Below are 16,814 nucleotides of genomic sequence, written 5' to 3' on the forward strand. Positions count from 1 at the left end.
TAATAAATCTCTAAAGCTAATCAGCAACTCCATAAAACAACGCATAAAATACAGACGACACGAGTATTTTTTTTTTTTTTTTCAATTAGAAAACAAGCCAGTTCAAAGCTTTCTGTTCTTCTCGGTGAAAAGTGAACCTGGGCAGCAACACAACTAAACCATCATGCCAAAAATCATCACGGTAAGCTTCTTTATTTCGTAATTTCTTACTAATTTTCTTACACATTATTACGATGTGTTCGTAATATTTTTTTTATATTTTTCGAATTTTTGTCACACAATTCTTAGGTAGATAAGTAGGTATTCAAGGTAGCCAAATAGTAGGAAGCCTCATTGGAGAATTTTTTTTCAAATTTCTTGAGAGACATAAAAATTGAGCGATTTGGTTAAAAAAAAGAGCTCACGTAATCAAAAATTTCAGATGATTTTAGATGCTCAAAGTCTTTTTTGGATTCTTGGCAAATTTTTGAATGTTGACAATTTTTTTTTTTTTAATTTATAAAGATGTTTTTGGGGTAATTTTTTTCATGACTTTTATTTATTTTTATATGCAAATTGAAGCAGTGTAAAAATATTGAAAATTCAGCCCCCTTTCTTTCTCCCTGCCACTTTAAAAACCTACCAGTTTTTAGGTCATTCTGGAACCTTCGGCGAGATTTCAATTTTCTCTAGGAATTCCAAACTTCTTCGGAGGGACCGCATGAGTTGAAAATATATGAACAAAATTTAGAATTTTCTGGAGGTTGTGAAGTGTTTTAATTGATTGTTGTTCTTGAGTTTGGCGGTCGAAAATGATTTTCAACAGTTTTTTTTCTCAAGTTCAATTTCCAATATTTTAACAAATGGAGCTAGAATTCAAAAACTTGCAAAAATTCCACGAAGCATACCTATATTTCTAATTGCGATGAAATGATATTCTTAAAGATCATTTTTTTTTGCCTTTTAGAGCAACTCGAGATTTCTGAAAACGATTTGAAAATTAGCTAGGTAGCGGTAGGCTCCGAAATGATCTGAAAGTGCTGGTTTTTCAAGAAATCAAGATGAAGGGGATTGAAATCAAGTGCGTAGGTAAATATTCAAACTGGTTAATTTTTCTGAAAAAAAAAGAATTAAGGAAATGAAAAATTTGCCATAGAATTCAAAAAAAAAAACCATTTCAACAACTATAAAATTTTAGACACGGAGTCTGAGGACATGTTCTTTGAATTTATCCGCAAAAAAGAACAATCTCCTTCTTTGGAACAATTCATTGTTTTCTTGAATTTGAAATTTTGAATAGATGGAAGTACGAAATGACCGAAAACTTATGTGGCTTTCTGAAGTTATGTTACACCAACTTAAATTGGCGACCCTGAACGGATAAGAAAATAAACTTTGTCACAGAATCAAAAAAAGCTAGGGAGCCCAAAATTTTTCAAAATCTTGATGATTGTAATTTTTTTAAAATTAATATTATTTAAGTAATCTTTTATTCTATTTTTCGCAGATCATCGCAGATCATATTCAGTATCAGTACCATACTTACCCTTAAAATCCTGACAGCACTGATCCTATGCTACAGCTTCAATACATGCAACAGCAGCAGAATTATGGGAAATAGCCAAAAAATATGGGCTATACTGAATAGACTTTATTATTTTATTTTAAGTATTTTATTTTGTTACCAGATTCGCTTATAATCATTTTTTTAAAGCGTTAAAATAATTATAAGAGCTAAAAATATTATATCTTCAGAGATTTTCCATGACATTTTCGCCTATATTGGCCATAATTACCATGGCCTTTATTAGTGATAAGTAATATTATAATACCAGATGGTAGAAATAAATGTGTGAAAACTTTTTCAAAAATCCTGCAAATATGTATGATTTAATTTTAGGTTCAGAATCATTCAGAAACGCTTATAAACCATTTCGTCGAAATAATTTGGAATTATTGAGAAATTCTAACCTATTTTGATAGGTTGCAAGGTCACATTTTGAATGATTGTATGATACTACATTTTCACTTGAAATTGGAAGAGGGACCTCAGTTTGAAATTGCAGCCCATTGTGGGAGTCGTTTCAGTTGATGTGGAAAGAACTCATTTAAGCTATAAATATGAATTTTTTTGGCCTTCAACTTCAATCGAATTTCACGATGACCGTCTAAAAAAATTGAAAATGTGTTCAGTAAACACAAACCAAAGTCCCTGGGTCTTTTGAGGGCCATTTGAAATTTCTGAAGCTGATTAAAAAAATCATCCGTGGCTTCAGAATGCCCGAAACTAAAAGTTTTTGATGTGTGGGAGTTTGAATTTAAAGAATTATTCACATTGGCTCACATTCACTCAGAAAAATTTATACATTTCATGAAAACGTTCCAGAATCTCCCTTAAAACAGCTTCTTTGAGTTTAAAAAATTTTTAAAAATTCACCCAAAATCCAAAAATGAATTTCATTACCTATTTGAAATTTTTATTACTAAGGTTTTAAGACGTGTTCTTTCGATCTAAATCGGAGAATAGAAATTTGAAAAGGGTTCTCTTGTACTTATACAGACAACAAAAATAACTCATCGATATAAATTCGAATCAACCCTAAGAAATATAGGTCTAATTCTAATTAATCGATGGCATTCTTTCGTTTTTCAATTTCCTTTTCCGATAACATTAGTTATAATCGATAAAAACTTCAACCAACGCTAATAAAATCTTTCGAATTAATCAGCAACCTACTACGTAAAACTGCGCAGTTATAAGAAAATTACACGAGTATACTTTTCTTCTCAAAATAGGCCAGTCTAGAGCACTTTGCTGATCTCTGTGAAAGAAGAATTTCTCAAGCTACACAAAACAGAACCATCATGTATAATAAATATACAAACATCCTCGCGGTAAGGTTCTTTATTTTCTGTTTTCTTACTAATTTCCTTACCTACATATTACATTTTATTCTCGTAGGTAATTCAAATGTGTTCATCACACAATTTTTATAGCCAAATACTTATACCAACTATAGCCTCATCACCGATAAAATTGTTGTAAATATTTCATTCGAATCCCTTCTCCCCTTCCCTTCTAATTTTGAGAACTTGACACTTTTTTGGCAATTTTGGAGGTTTTCTTTGGAAATCAAATGGGTCTGTAGACGCCGAATCTTGATGATAAAACAACTTGTAACGTACCCCTCTTGAAAATTTGATTTTTTAGCCTGATTTTTGATTTTCAATTCATTGTTATTTTGAATTTGAACTACCAATTGTTGATTTCCTCATATTTTGTTACGCTATTTTTATCAAAATAGGATTAATGAATTAGGTATTATTAGGTACATACAGATATTTTATTTACCCTTTTATTCTATTATTCGCAGATCGTAATGGGCATTATAGCCACAGTAAGCGTCATTATCAAACCATTTTTGTAATATTTCTCAGAACCGTGGATAAAACGGCGTTAAAATGTACTCTACTGATCCAGTAAGGGCCTGCTACGGATTTAACGTAGCCCTTTTTTCTCGCCAACGTCGCTTTTACTTATACTTATACCTATGTTTTTAAATTGACCCTCTAATAATTGTAATACTAGATGATAGAAATACATACTAAGTTCAAATACTTAATCATTAAGTCGTAGCCTTGTAAGCAAAAATAACGAATAGATATAACTTTAAACAATAACATGGGAAAATAATTTTTTTTTTTTTACTTCGATCAAATCAATAAAATCGTTGTGTTTTTTCATTTTATTCCTGCAAAAATTATCTATCGTTTCAATCTGCTCGAAGATGTAGACGACTTAGAAACTTTATTTCATACGAGTAACAAAGTGGATCGAAGAAAAAAAGTATCCGAGATTTTGGCAAAAATTAATGGAAAAGTTTACTTTGAGTGAGATACCACCCAGATAAAATTTGAGCCTTCCTGCTGTTCAAAGGGTTGAGCCAGGGCTCCTCAAAGTTGGGTCATTATCGAAAAAACCGTGGGTTTTGGCCACTTTGGGGCATTACAACATGTGCAATCTCTCAGTCACCTCAAAAGTTACGATTCAAGTTCCTAAATCTCCCTGACTCAATTCATCAACAATTTTGTAAAAAAAAAATATATCTACGTCTTACAGACAACAAAAATAACTCACCGATATAAATTCGAATCAACCCTAAGAAATATAGGTCTAATTCTTAATCAATCGATGGCATTCTTTCGTTGTTCAATTTCCTTTTCCGATAACATTAGTTAATTATCGATAAAAACTCCAATGAACGCTAATAAAATCTCTCGAATTAATCAGCAACCTGATTAAACACCGTAATTATAAACAAATTGAACCAGTATAATTTTCTTTTCAAAATAGGACAGTTGAGAGCACTCTGCTGTTCTCTGTGAAAGAAGAATCTCTCCAGCAACACAACAGAACCATTATGGGAACATTCACAAAAGTCGTCACGGTAAGGTTCTTTATTTTCTGTTTTCTTTTACTAATTTCCTTGTATTTTTTAGTCTTTTATACGCAAATACTTACTACTCTCATCACAAATAAATTTTGGTAAATTATACATACTTCATTTCAATCCATTATCCCCTCCCCTTACGCCATTCTGGAGCTTTTCTTTGGAAATCAAATGGCTCTGTAAAGGCCGAATCTTGATATACTTATTTAATTAATTATCATTTTCTTGAATTCGAAACGAACAGAACTACCGGGTGACTGAAAAATTGTAAGGTTCTTTAATCCTACGTAAGCTTGGTGACCCTGAATGCAAAAGAAAACAAAGTTTGTGTCGAAAAATCACAACAAAAAAACTAGCTGGAGTTGGCTTATTATTTGATCTCCTTATGACTTGGTTACCTACGCTATTTTTATAAAAATAGGATTAATGAATCATTATTATAGATGTGTTTATTTAATATTTTATTCTATTATTCGCAGATCGTAATGGGCGTTGTTTACACAATAGGCAGCATTGTCCACACATTTTTTTACTAACAAAACGGCGTTAAAATGTTGAACAACATGGAAAAAATAATCCAAAATGGTGACCATATTTGCGTGAAAATACGAACTGAACACTTTGAACCATTATTTTGCCTCGATCAAATCATTATAATGATTAATCATTTTGTTTTTTCATTTACCTATAACCTACTTATTTCAGTAAAAAATATTGTTTCGTAGAATAAATAATAAATCATCTCAAAATAAAGTTCAAGTCGATAATTTTTTTCAGTCAGAAGGTCTCCTGAATAAAAAAATTCATAAATGCAGACAAACAAAACTGCAAAACTTCCGAAAGCACATCATCGAGCATAATTTTTAAGGTGCTAAATTTCATTCAACTAAAATCTGCTCAAAGCTTTAGATGGCTTAGAAACCTCATTTCACTAACTTTGAGTAGAGAACAAAGTAATTTGAACTTGAAAATTGAAAAAAGAAGTCTAAAAATTAGTTCCACTTGATGAATTCCTGAAATTTGAAATTTTCAAGAAACATTAAAAATAGCTACCTACATGTATGTTTTATGGACTAATTAGATCATAATACCTGATTTTATCTTCAAGTGGGCCATTTCAATAAGTCGCAAAGCAGTCTAAGAAACTAAATCAATTTTTAGCTCAAAATTCTTCGAAGATTGCATAAATTCATTTTAGATTATTGGAGTGACTGATCAAATTTTCTTTATAAAGTACCTAATATATTCAACCGTAGACGAAAATATCCTGTAGAAATTTGCTAAAGATTTTGAACAATTGTTGGGTAGCTTTTTACTCGTATGACATAAAAAAAAAACTCAAATGATCATTTGAACTTTGTATTTCTAGCCTATATCATGGTTTTGTAATCAATCGATAACATACTTATACTGAATTAAAAAACATTTAGGTAGGTACTAAGCAAGTTGGTAAAAAAAATGTAGGTGTCTATTCAATTGAAATTATTTTACTAACTTCTTTTAGGCCACATTTTTGATCATTTCTTTATTTAGGTACTATTATTGCTGTTGCGAATATTGAATCTTATACAGTAAGTATGGAGTTTGTGTTAAGCCTTCAAAGGACAGGGCACTCTCTATGGCCGTTTTGTCCATAACACTATTGCTACCTACCTATGGTACTATGGTAAACTAATAAAACAACAGGGGTACGAACATCGAAAGGTACCAGAGAGCAACCTGTGAAAAATAGAGTAAAAGTGTAAGTAAATGCAAGTAACAACGATTATGATTTAAAAACATCAAAAATTTGAAAAAAAAAAAAACAACAGTAAAACTAGATACCTATGTAACAAAAGATCAAAAACTTTCAAACACCTGTTTTTTTTTTTTTTTTGTCAAAGTAAACGTATGTACAATATTCGGTTTTCCTTTTTTTCCTTTTTCTTTTGAATTTCGAGCAGTTTTATGCAGTTTGTCGAGGTTTTGACATGCTTAACGAATTTAACGTGTTCTCAATTTCAATTAAATTTAGAGAAATTTGTAAGAAAATTAAAAATAAGAAGGCTTACCTGGATTATTGACGAATAAGTTCTCATGACGAAGACTTTTCTGTGTTATCTACTGAGAAAATTCACTGAGGAAAACAGGATGCTTTCAATTGTCTTATTTTCGAATTGAAATTGAAAAATCATTTGATCAACAAAATTGTACATATCTGTTCGTGGGTTATTTTATCGAGTTGCTGATTAATTCGAGAGATTTTAGTACGCTCGATTGAAGTTTTCATCGATAACACTAAATAATTTTTTTGACTTTTTTTTTGTATTTGGGTTGAAAATTGGTGTAATCGATAGTTTGGATTCTAAAATAAAAAACAGAGTGAGTTTCTTCATTTTGAGTTGTTTTTGTGGTCAGGAGAGACTGTCAAAGTTGGGAAAATGGAGCTGTTTTTGCCCTACTTCAAGAGTTCGTAGCGATATATGCGTATTGTTTTACGAAAGAAACCAAGGTCATTTTCGGATTCTACGTACTTTTTTGAGTAAACTACTTCCCCCGATTTTTGATTTTTGAAGTTTCAAGCTCATAAGACTAATTTTTCTAAATACAAAAAATTCAATGTTGAGTGGAAGACCACCCAGAAAAATTTTAAGCCCCCTGGCTGTCCAGAGGGCTGAGCAAGGGGTCATCAAAGTGGGATCATTTTCAAATAAACGATTGCAAACGTCATCAAAAAGAATTAATGAGTCCATCGTTTTCGCATATTAATCCATGCTGTAGCCTTCTATAACATTTAAACCACTCGAATGATTTTTTGAACTGTGTATTTCCATTTCATGGTTTTATAATCAAATAATTACATATACATGAACTTCAGCAAAGTTGGTAAAAAAAAAAAAAGGAAGAATTGAATCTAATTCATTTTACATACTAACTTGTTTTAGCCCATATTTTTGATCATTTTTTTATTGATACATGATGCTGATGCGAATATTGAATTTTTATGAAGTATGAGATTAGTGTTGTTAGGCTTCCAAGGGACAGAGTACTCTCTATGGCCATTTTATCCATAACACCATTGTTAGCTATGCTATGGCCGAGACTGCGACCATCAACATGTACCAGAGACCGAACTGTGAAAAATATAGTAAAAGTGTAAGTAAATTCAAGTAAGTAACAATGATTATGATTTTAAATACATATCCTATATATTGAAACTAGATTATCAGAAGATCAAAAGCTTTCAAGGTCCTGATTTTTTTTTTCGATCAAAATAAACCGTAGGACATTTGGTTTCCCTTTTTTTTCTTTTTCTTTTGAATCTTCGAGCAGTTTTATGAAGTTTTATGGAGTTAGGTCATTCCACGTCAATTCAAACATAAAGTGGTGGGGGGTTAGGCGATTTTTTTGAAATTTTTCCTGTGAAAAGACATTTTGAAGGGATGACCAATGACACAAATCGCAGCCCTCTAGCCCATTTTTAAAGTCAGCCAGGGGGTGTCAAAGTTTTCAGTGAACCTAAAATATCATGCAATCAGCAATGGATTACTCGATAACCGCGATACTTACCAAAATGGAACATTTTCCAATAGCTTTGGTTTTGAAAGGATTTTTGGTGATATCATAAAAATCAGTGTTGCGACTTTTTTTGTACAAAAAATTAGCTCAAAAAGTTTTGAAACGTAGTTTTCATATCTTTCCGACTCTCAAAAATTCTGAAAATAATAAATTATGGACAATTTTTCATGCTGAACAACATATTAAGAAATTGGGATGGCTTTATTTCGTTAAGTTGATTTTAAGAAATTGAAAGTTTGCAAAAAATTGCCACTTTTCGATTTAAAACATGAAAAAAAGTTTCGCCTGGTGAAGTTGGCCCATTTGACCCCAATTTATGCGTATACGTTGAAAAAGTTGAAAGAACCTCTTTACTTGATGAAATCTCATCACAAAAAATCAAAATTTGAAAAAGAAATTCAAAAAATAAATGAACTTTTTTTTTTGCTGCGAGTGTGATTTTTATCAACTTTTTCCTCGTACATCAGAAAGAGGTCAAAATAAGACTACTGAATAAAAAACTTTTTTTGATGTTTGAAATTGAAAATTGAATTTTTTTGAATTTTTATTTTTTTGGTGAGGAGTTCATTTCATTGAGTGAAAGGGGTTTTTCAACTTTTTCAACAGATACGTAAAAATAGAGGTCAAATGGGTCAACTTCACCAATCAAAACTTTTTTTTATGTTTTTGTGATGAGCGGATATGCCCTGCTCACCTATGTAGTTATTCGTATAATCTTTTTATGAGTGTTGCTTATGGTTATAATCCTGTGGGAGGAGCCATAAGCTACGTCATGTATTCGCGATCCGAGCCTCGCTGCTAGGATCGTGATGCTAGAAAAATCACTTGGTCCAGGACACTTGAGCTCTCCGGACCAATGTCGCTCTCAGTAAATATGTACCTACAAGGCTGATACAGCTTGCGATTCGCAATATACCCATCTTTGGATGGTTCTTTTTGATTTCTTTTCTATAACGCGAACTTTGTTAAATCCTACGTAAGATCGCGGCACGTCCCTAGTTATTGGCCAGGTTACTCCGGACACCTGAGCCTCTATCTCTACAAAAATGGGTCTTTGACGTGTCCTGCCGATGTGACTAATATTTGGGGTCAGCACAGGAGAGGCAGGTAAAGTGTACAATTACAATGCGTACTTACTTATCTAAGGTAATCATTTAATTCTTTTACCAGGGTTGCGTTCGCCCTTACATAGTGCCCTTTTAGTAATTATTGAGATGATGTCATAAATGTCATCTGAGTACTTTGCTATATTTTATGTCACGAAGTATACTATGCATGCTGTATTCACTTTTGTGATGTTTACCTTGCATTTTATTAACCCATTATAACGAATGCTAGGTGACGATGTGTTAATCCCCTCAGCATTTGATATAGAAAGAATGCAACTACATTGTATTCTTTCCTATTACTCTCGCTTATTGTTAATTCTTGGGCTGTGCCCATGTGTATTTTAAGTCACCTACTCAGAGAGTTAGAAGATAGGTAGTTTTATATTCAGTACCTATCTCACACACAGATTAATTATAAGTTTACTTGTAATTAGTTGGTATAATATGCTCAATTACTTGTTTTACACTAACATCTGCAAATAAAAACCATAAGTAATTGGTACGAGAAGGCTTTCTTTATTTATAGTATAGTATAGTAACTTCTCACTGTGTACATTGAGGTAGAAAGGATTGCCTATTCTAGAGCTAGCCAGGTATTTATTTGGAAAATGTTCCTTTTCAATGGAATATTTCTCAGAAAACCACCTTAGGAGAAAATTATCATAATTCCTTCTTCTAGCAGTCCCTCCTGACCCCACTGTTACATTTTAAATCAAAAAATCACATTTTTTTGCAAACTTTCAATTTTTTAAATCAACTTTGCGACATAGTGCCATCCCAATTTTTTAATATGTTGTTCAGCAAAAAAAGTTGCCCGTGATATATTTTTTTCAGTATTATTGGGAGTCTGAACGATATAAAAACTACGTTTTGAAACTTTTTGAGCTTATTTTTTGTATGAAAAAAATGGTAACACTGATTTTTATGATATCACCAAAAAGCCTTTGAAAACCCCTAACTATGGGAAAAAGTTCCATTTTGGTATGTATCACGGTTATCAAGTAATCCACTGCTGAAATGGATGATATTTTAGGTTCACTGAAAACTTTGACACCCCCTGGCTGTCTTTAAAAATGGACTGTTGGGCTGTGATTTGCGCCATCGATCATCCCTTCAATACGTTTTTCCACAGGAAAAATTTCAAAAAAATCGCCGACGCCCCCCCTACTACTTTTTGGTCGAATTGACGTGGAATTACTCAGTTTTGTCGAGGTTTTGGCATGCTGAACAAATTTAATGTGTTCTCAATTTCAATAAAATCCAAAGAAATCTGTAATGATAATGAAAAATAAAAAGGCTTACCTGGATTAATCTTGTAATAATTTTCATGATGATTTTGCTGTGTTACAGAGAAAATTCACTAAGGAAAACAGGATGCTTTCAACTGCCTTGATGTGCTCGACAAAATTGTACTCATGATTTATTTTATCGAGTTGCTGATTAATTCGAGCGTTTTTATTACGCTCGATTGAAGTTTTCATCGATAACTCATCTTTTAGTTGGTGGGACCTACCTACATACCTACTAAGGCCGATTGGAAAAAAATATATTTTGAATTTTGACGAAGATTGGTAAGAAAGATTACGTTGAATGAGAGACTACCCAGAACAATTTTTAGCCTTTCAGCTGTTCAGAGGGCTGAGCCAGGCCAGGGGTCCTCAAAGTGGAGTCATTTTCGAAGAACCCGTGGCTTTATGCTACTTTTGGGATATTATAACCTGTGCAATCCCTCAATAACCCCCTAAAAAAGTTGCAATTTGAGTTTCTGAATTTCCCTGATCTGATTTAACAACAATTTTGTAAAAAAAAAAATCGAAAAAAATTTTCCAATTTTGCAGGAAAATCCAATAATTTGCAGGAGGCGCCAGAAAAGCTGAAAATCGTCACAAATTGACTCAAGAGGTTGAAAATAAGAGTGCAAACCAATTTTCAACATTTTTCGTTCATTTTATCTCAAATTAAAAATTTCTAATTTTTAACTGTACCTATAGACGAAAATGTTCTCTAGAAATTTTCTAAACATTTTGAACAATTGTTGGGTAGGTTTTTACTCTTATGACATAAAAAAAACTCAAATTATCATTTGAACTTCGTATTTCTAGCCTATATCATGGTTTTGTAATCAATCGATAACATACTTATACTTATACTGAATTAAAAAACATTTAGGTAGGTACTAAGCAAGTTGGTAAAAAAAAAATGTAGGTATCTATTCAGTTTAATTTATTTTACTAACTCCTTTTAGGCCACATTTTTGATCATTTCTTTATTTACTATTAATGCTGTTGCGAATATTGTAGGCCTTCAAAGGACAGGCCACTCTCTATGGCCGTATTGTCCATAACACTATTGTTACCTACCTATGATACTATGGTAAACTAAAAAAAGAACACAACTGCGAACGCCGCAAAGTACCAGAGAGCAACCTGTGAAAAATAGAGTAAAAATGTAAGTAAATGCAAGTAACAACAATCATGATTTAAAAACATAAAAATTAAAAAAAAAAAAAACAGTAAAACTAGATACCTATGTGACAAAAGATCAAAAACTTTCAAACACCTGATTTTTTTTGTCAAAGTGAACGTAAAATATTAGGTTTTCCTTTTTTTTCTTTTTCTTTTGAATTTCGAGCAGTTTTATGCAGTTTGGTAGAGGTTTTGGCATGCTTAACCAATTTAACGTGTTCTCAATTTCAATTAAATGAGAAATTTGTAAGGAAATGAAAACTAAGAAGGCTTACCTGGATTATTGACGAATAAGTTCTCATGACGACTTTGCTGTGCTACCTAATGAGAAAAATTCACTGAGGAAAACAGGATGCTTTCAACTGCGTTATTTTCGAATTGAAATTAAAAAATCATGTGATCGACAAAATTGTATCCGTTCGTGGGTTATTTTATCGAGTTGCTGATTAATTCGAGAGATTTTCTTATGCTCGATTGAAGTTTTCATCGATAACACTAGATAATTTTTTTGACTTTTTTTTGTACTTGGGTTTAAAATAGGCTTAGTCGATAGTTTAGACCCTAAAACAAAAAACAGAGTGACGTTTTTAATTTTGAGTTGTTTTTGTGGTCAGGAAGGACTGTCAAAGTTGCGAAAATGGCCGTTTTTGCCCTACTTCAAGGGTTCGTAGCGACATCCGTATTGTTTTGCGAAAAAAAAAAAACTATGTCATTTTCAGATTCTGCGCACTTTTTTGAGTAAACTACTTCCCCCCCCCCCATTTTTGATTTAGATGTTTCAAGCTCATAAGACTAATTTTTCTAAATACGAAAAATTCAATGTTGAGTGGAAAACTGCCCAGAAAAATGTTGAGCCCCCTGGCTGTCCAGAGAGCTGAGCAAGGGTCACCGAAGTGGAATCTTTTTTTTTTTAAACGATTGTAAACACCATCAAAAAAAAAATTAATGAGTCCATCGTTTTCACATATTTAATCCATGCTGTAGCATTTTATAACATTTAAACCACTCGAATGATTATTTGAATTGTGTATTTCCATTTCATGGTTTCATAATCAATTACTTAATGATATTTTACTTCAGCAAAGTTGCTTTAAAAAAAAGAAGAAGAATTGAATCTAATTCATTTTACATACTAACTTGTCTTAGCCCATATATTTGATCATTTTTTTATTGATACAGATGCTGATGCGAATTTTGAATTTTTATGTAGTGTGGGATTAGTTTTGTATTAGGCTTCCAAGGGACAGAGTACTCTCCATGGCTATTTTATCCATAACACTATTGTTACCTATGCTATGGCCGTGACTGCGACCATCAACATGTACCAGAGACCGAACTGTGGAAAATAGAGTAAAAGTGTAAGTAAATTCAAGTAAGTAACAATGATCATGATTTTAAATACATAGGTATATATTGAAACTAGATTATCAGAAGATCAAAAGCTTTCAAGTTCCTGATTTTTTTTTTTCGATCAAAATAAACCGTAGGACATTTGGTTTCCCTTTTTTTCTTTTTCTTTTGGATCTTCGAGCAGTTTTATGAAGTTTCATGGAGTTAGGTCATTCCACGTCAATTCAAACAAAAAGTGGTAGGGGGTTAGGCGATTTTTTTGAAATTTTTCCTGTGGAAAGACCTTTTGAAGGGATGACCAATGACGCAAATCGTAGCCCTCTAGCCCATTTTTAAAGGCAGCCAGGGGGTGTCAAAGTTTTCAGTGAACCTAAAATATCATCCAATCAGCAATTGATTACTCGATTACCGCGATACTTACCAAAATGGAACATTTTCCAATAGCTATGGTTTTGGGAGGATTTTTGGTGATATCATAAAAATCAGTGTTGCCACTTTTTTTCGTACAAAAATTAGCTCAAAAAGTTTCAACACGTAGTTTTCATATTGTCCCGACTCTCAAAAATTCTGGAAAAAAATATATTATGGATAATTTTTCATGCTGAACAACATATTAAAAAATTGGGATGGCTTTATTTCGTTAAGTTGATTTTAAGAAATTGAAAGTTTGCAAAAAAATGCCACTTTTTGATTAAAAACATGAAAAAAAGTTTTGCCTGGTGAAGTTGGCCCATTTGACCCCAATTTATGCGTATACGTTGAAAAAGTTGAAAGAACCTCTTTACTCGATGAAATAAACTCATCACAAAAAATCAAAATTCGAAAAAAAATTCAAAAAATAAATGAACTTTTATTTTTTTGCTGCGAGTGTAATTTTTATCAACTTTTTCCTCGTACGTCAGAAAGAGGTCAAAATAAGACTACTGAATAAATTTAAACTTTTTTTGATGTTTGAAATTGAAAATTGAATTTTTTGAATTTTTATTTTTTTGTGAGGAGTTCATTTCATCGAGTGAAAGGGGTTATTCAACTTTTTCAACAGATGCGTAAAGATAGGGGTCAAATGGGTCAACTTCACCAATCAAAACTTTTTTTTATGTTTTAAATCAAAAAATCACATTTTTTTGTAAACTTTCAATTTTTTAAAAAACGACTTTACGAATTTAAAAAACGACTTTACGAAATAATGACATCCTATTTTTTTCCGAATTTTTGGGAGTCGGGCGATTTCCAATGTCCTGTAAAGGATAAGGAACCACGACGACGAACGATATAAAAACTACGTTTTGAAACTTTTTGAGCTAATTTTTTGTACGAAAAAAAGTGGCAACACTGATTTTTATGATATCACCAAAAATCATTTTAAAACCCCTAACTATGGGAAAAAGTTCCATTTTGTTAGTAGCACGGTTATCGAGTAATCCACTGCTGAAATGGATGATATTTTAGGTTTACTGCAAACTTTGACACCCCCTGGCTGTCTTTAAAAATGGACTGGAGGGCTGCGATTTGCGCCATCAATCATCTCTTCAGGAGGTTCTTCCACAGGAAAAATTTCAAAAAAATCGCCGACCCCCCCCCCCCCTTCCTTCTTCTTGGTCGAGTTGACGTTGAATTACTCAGTTTTGTCGAGGTTTCGGCATACTTAACAAATTTAATGTGTTCTCAATTTCAATAAAACCCAAAGAAATTTGTAATGATAATGAAAAATAAAAAGGCTTACCTGAATTAATCTTGTAATTATTTTCATGATGATTTTGCTGTGTTACAGAGAAAATTCACTTGAGGAAAACAGGATGCTTTATTGCTTTCAACTGCCTTAATGTGCTCGACAAAATTGTACTCATGATTTATTTTATCGAGTTGCTGATTAATTCGAGAGATTTAATTACGCTTGATTGAAGTTTTCATCGATAATTCATCTTTTAGTAGGTGGTACGTAGACGTACCTACCTACGTATCTACTAAGGCCGATTGGAAAAAAATATATTTTGAATTTTGACGAAAATTGGTAGAAAAGTTTACGTTGAGTGAAAGACTGTACGTACCCAGAACAGTTTTTAGCCCTCCAGCTGCTCAGAGGGATGAGCCAGGGATTCTCAAAGTGGATTCATTTTCGAAAAACCAGTGGTTTTTTATTACTTTTGGGATACTATAACATGTGCAATCCCTCAATAACCCCCCCCCCCACAGAAGTTGCGATTTGAGTTAATGAATTTCCCTGATTTGATTTAACAACAATTTTGTAAAAAAAAAAAAACATCGAAAAAAATTTTCCAATTTTGCAGGAAAATCCAATAATTTGCAGGAGGCGCCAGAAAAGCTGAAAATCGTCACAAATCGACTCAAGAGGTTGAAAATAGAGTGCAAAACAATTTTCAACATTTTTCGTTCATTTTATCTCAAATTGAAAATTTCTAATTTTTACCTATAGACGAAAATGTCCTCCAGAAATTTTCTAAAGATTTTGAATGATTGTTTGATAGATTTTTATAACTCGGCATTAAAAAAACTCGAATGATTATTTGAATTTTGTATGTGTTACTATTTCATGATTTCATGGTTTTGTAAATTGTAATCAATCGATAACATTATACTTGAAAAAAAAAAATGTATTCAATTCAATTTATTTTACAATGTAACTCTTTCAGACCACATTTTTTATTATTTTTTTATTGATACCTATTGATGCTGTTGCGAATACCTATTGAATTTTTATGTAGTAGCTATGGGATTAGTGTTGTTAGGCCTCCAAGGGATCGACAGAGTACTCTCTATGGCCGTTTTATCCATAATACTATTGTTATACCTATGATACTATGGTAAACTATAACGCGAACGCGACTATGAAGAACACAATGTACCACGTAGCGATCTGTGAAAAATAGAGTAAAAGTCTAAGTAAATGTGCAAGTAAGTAACAATGATTATAATTTTCAAAAAAAAAACAACACAACTACATACTTACCGAAAGATTAAAAACTTTCAAGATCATGATTTTTTTTTAGTCAGAGTTATTAATTTTTGGATATGTTAACGTACAACATTCGATTTTCCTTTTTTTTCTTTTGAATTTGAATTTCGAGCAGTTTTATGCAGTTTGGTCGAGGTTTTGGCATGCTTAACCAATTTAACGTGTTCTCAATTTCAATAAAATCTAAAGAAATTTGTATGAAAATGAAAAATAAAAAGGCTTACCGTGATTATTGCTGATTTTTCCATGATGATTTTGCTGTGTTACTGTGAAAATTCACTGAGAAAAATAGGATGCTTTCAACTGCCTTATTTTCGAATTGAAATCAGAATACAAGCATGTGCTCGTCTAAATTGTATGTATGGATTATTTTTATCAAGTTGCTGATTATTTCGAGAGATTTTATTACACTCGATTGAAGTTACCATCGATAGTTCATCTTTTAGTAGGTGGTACCCACCTACTTAGGCGGATCGAAAAAAAATATACCTTGAATTTTGACGACAATTGGTAGGGAAGTTAACGTTGAGTGGGAGACTACCCTGGAAAATTTTGAGCCCACAGCTGTTCATAGAGCTGAGCCAGGGGTTCTCAAAGTGAGGTCGAAAAATTCGTGGTTTTTTGCTACTCTTGGGATATTATAGTCTATGAAATTCCTCAGTAAGCCTCCACAAAAGTTGCGATTTGAGTTTCTGAATCTCCCCGACCCAATTTATCAACTAAGTAGGTATTTTGTAAAAAAAAAAAATAAGCGTCGAAAAAAAATTTAAGAAGGCTAAAGTGTTATTGAATTTTGAATTCAATGAGTGAACGCAAGGTCCAAAAATTCAAATTGAAACTTTTGAGGAGGGTGATAGAGAGATTGAACAGGCTTTTACAGGTACTCAAAAGTGGCCAAAACGAGATTTTTTCAAAAATGACCCAACTT

At 32.2% G+C, this 16,814-nt stretch overlaps 2 long non-coding RNA genes across 5 annotated transcripts; one reads left to right on the top strand and one right to left on the bottom strand.

The window, feature by feature from the left end:
• Positions 1-37: 37 nt before the first annotated feature.
• LOC135847235 (uncharacterized) lies at positions 38-5,183 on the top strand. Of its 3 annotated transcripts, none has more exons than XR_010559122.1 (5): positions 38-181; positions 947-1,068; positions 1,487-2,874; positions 3,354-4,427; positions 4,910-5,183. It is a non-coding gene; the product is annotated as an uncharacterized LOC135847235 (long non-coding RNA). The 3 variants fall into 3 exon arrangements; XR_010559123.1 differs by having other exon boundaries at positions 947-1,060; XR_010559121.1 differs by lacking the exon at positions 947-1,068.
• A 590-nt stretch (positions 5,184-5,773) lies between these two features.
• Positions 5,774-16,478, bottom strand: LOC135846913 (uncharacterized). Of its 2 annotated transcripts, XR_010559039.1 has the most exons (7): positions 16,111-16,478; positions 15,881-16,032; positions 14,636-15,787; positions 11,838-12,898; positions 10,400-11,523; positions 6,482-7,543; positions 5,774-6,149 (listed from the first exon to the last, which is right to left on the bottom strand). It is a non-coding gene; the product is annotated as an uncharacterized LOC135846913 (long non-coding RNA). The 2 variants fall into 2 exon arrangements; XR_010559038.1 differs by lacking the exon at positions 15,881-16,032 and having other exon boundaries at positions 16,111-16,466.
• Positions 16,479-16,814: the final 336 nt, after the last annotated feature.

Source organism: Planococcus citri, chromosome 5 (genome assembly GCF_950023065.1).
Source record: "Planococcus citri chromosome 5, ihPlaCitr1.1, whole genome shotgun sequence".
NCBI lineage: Eukaryota > Metazoa > Arthropoda > Insecta > Hemiptera > Pseudococcidae > Planococcus > Planococcus citri.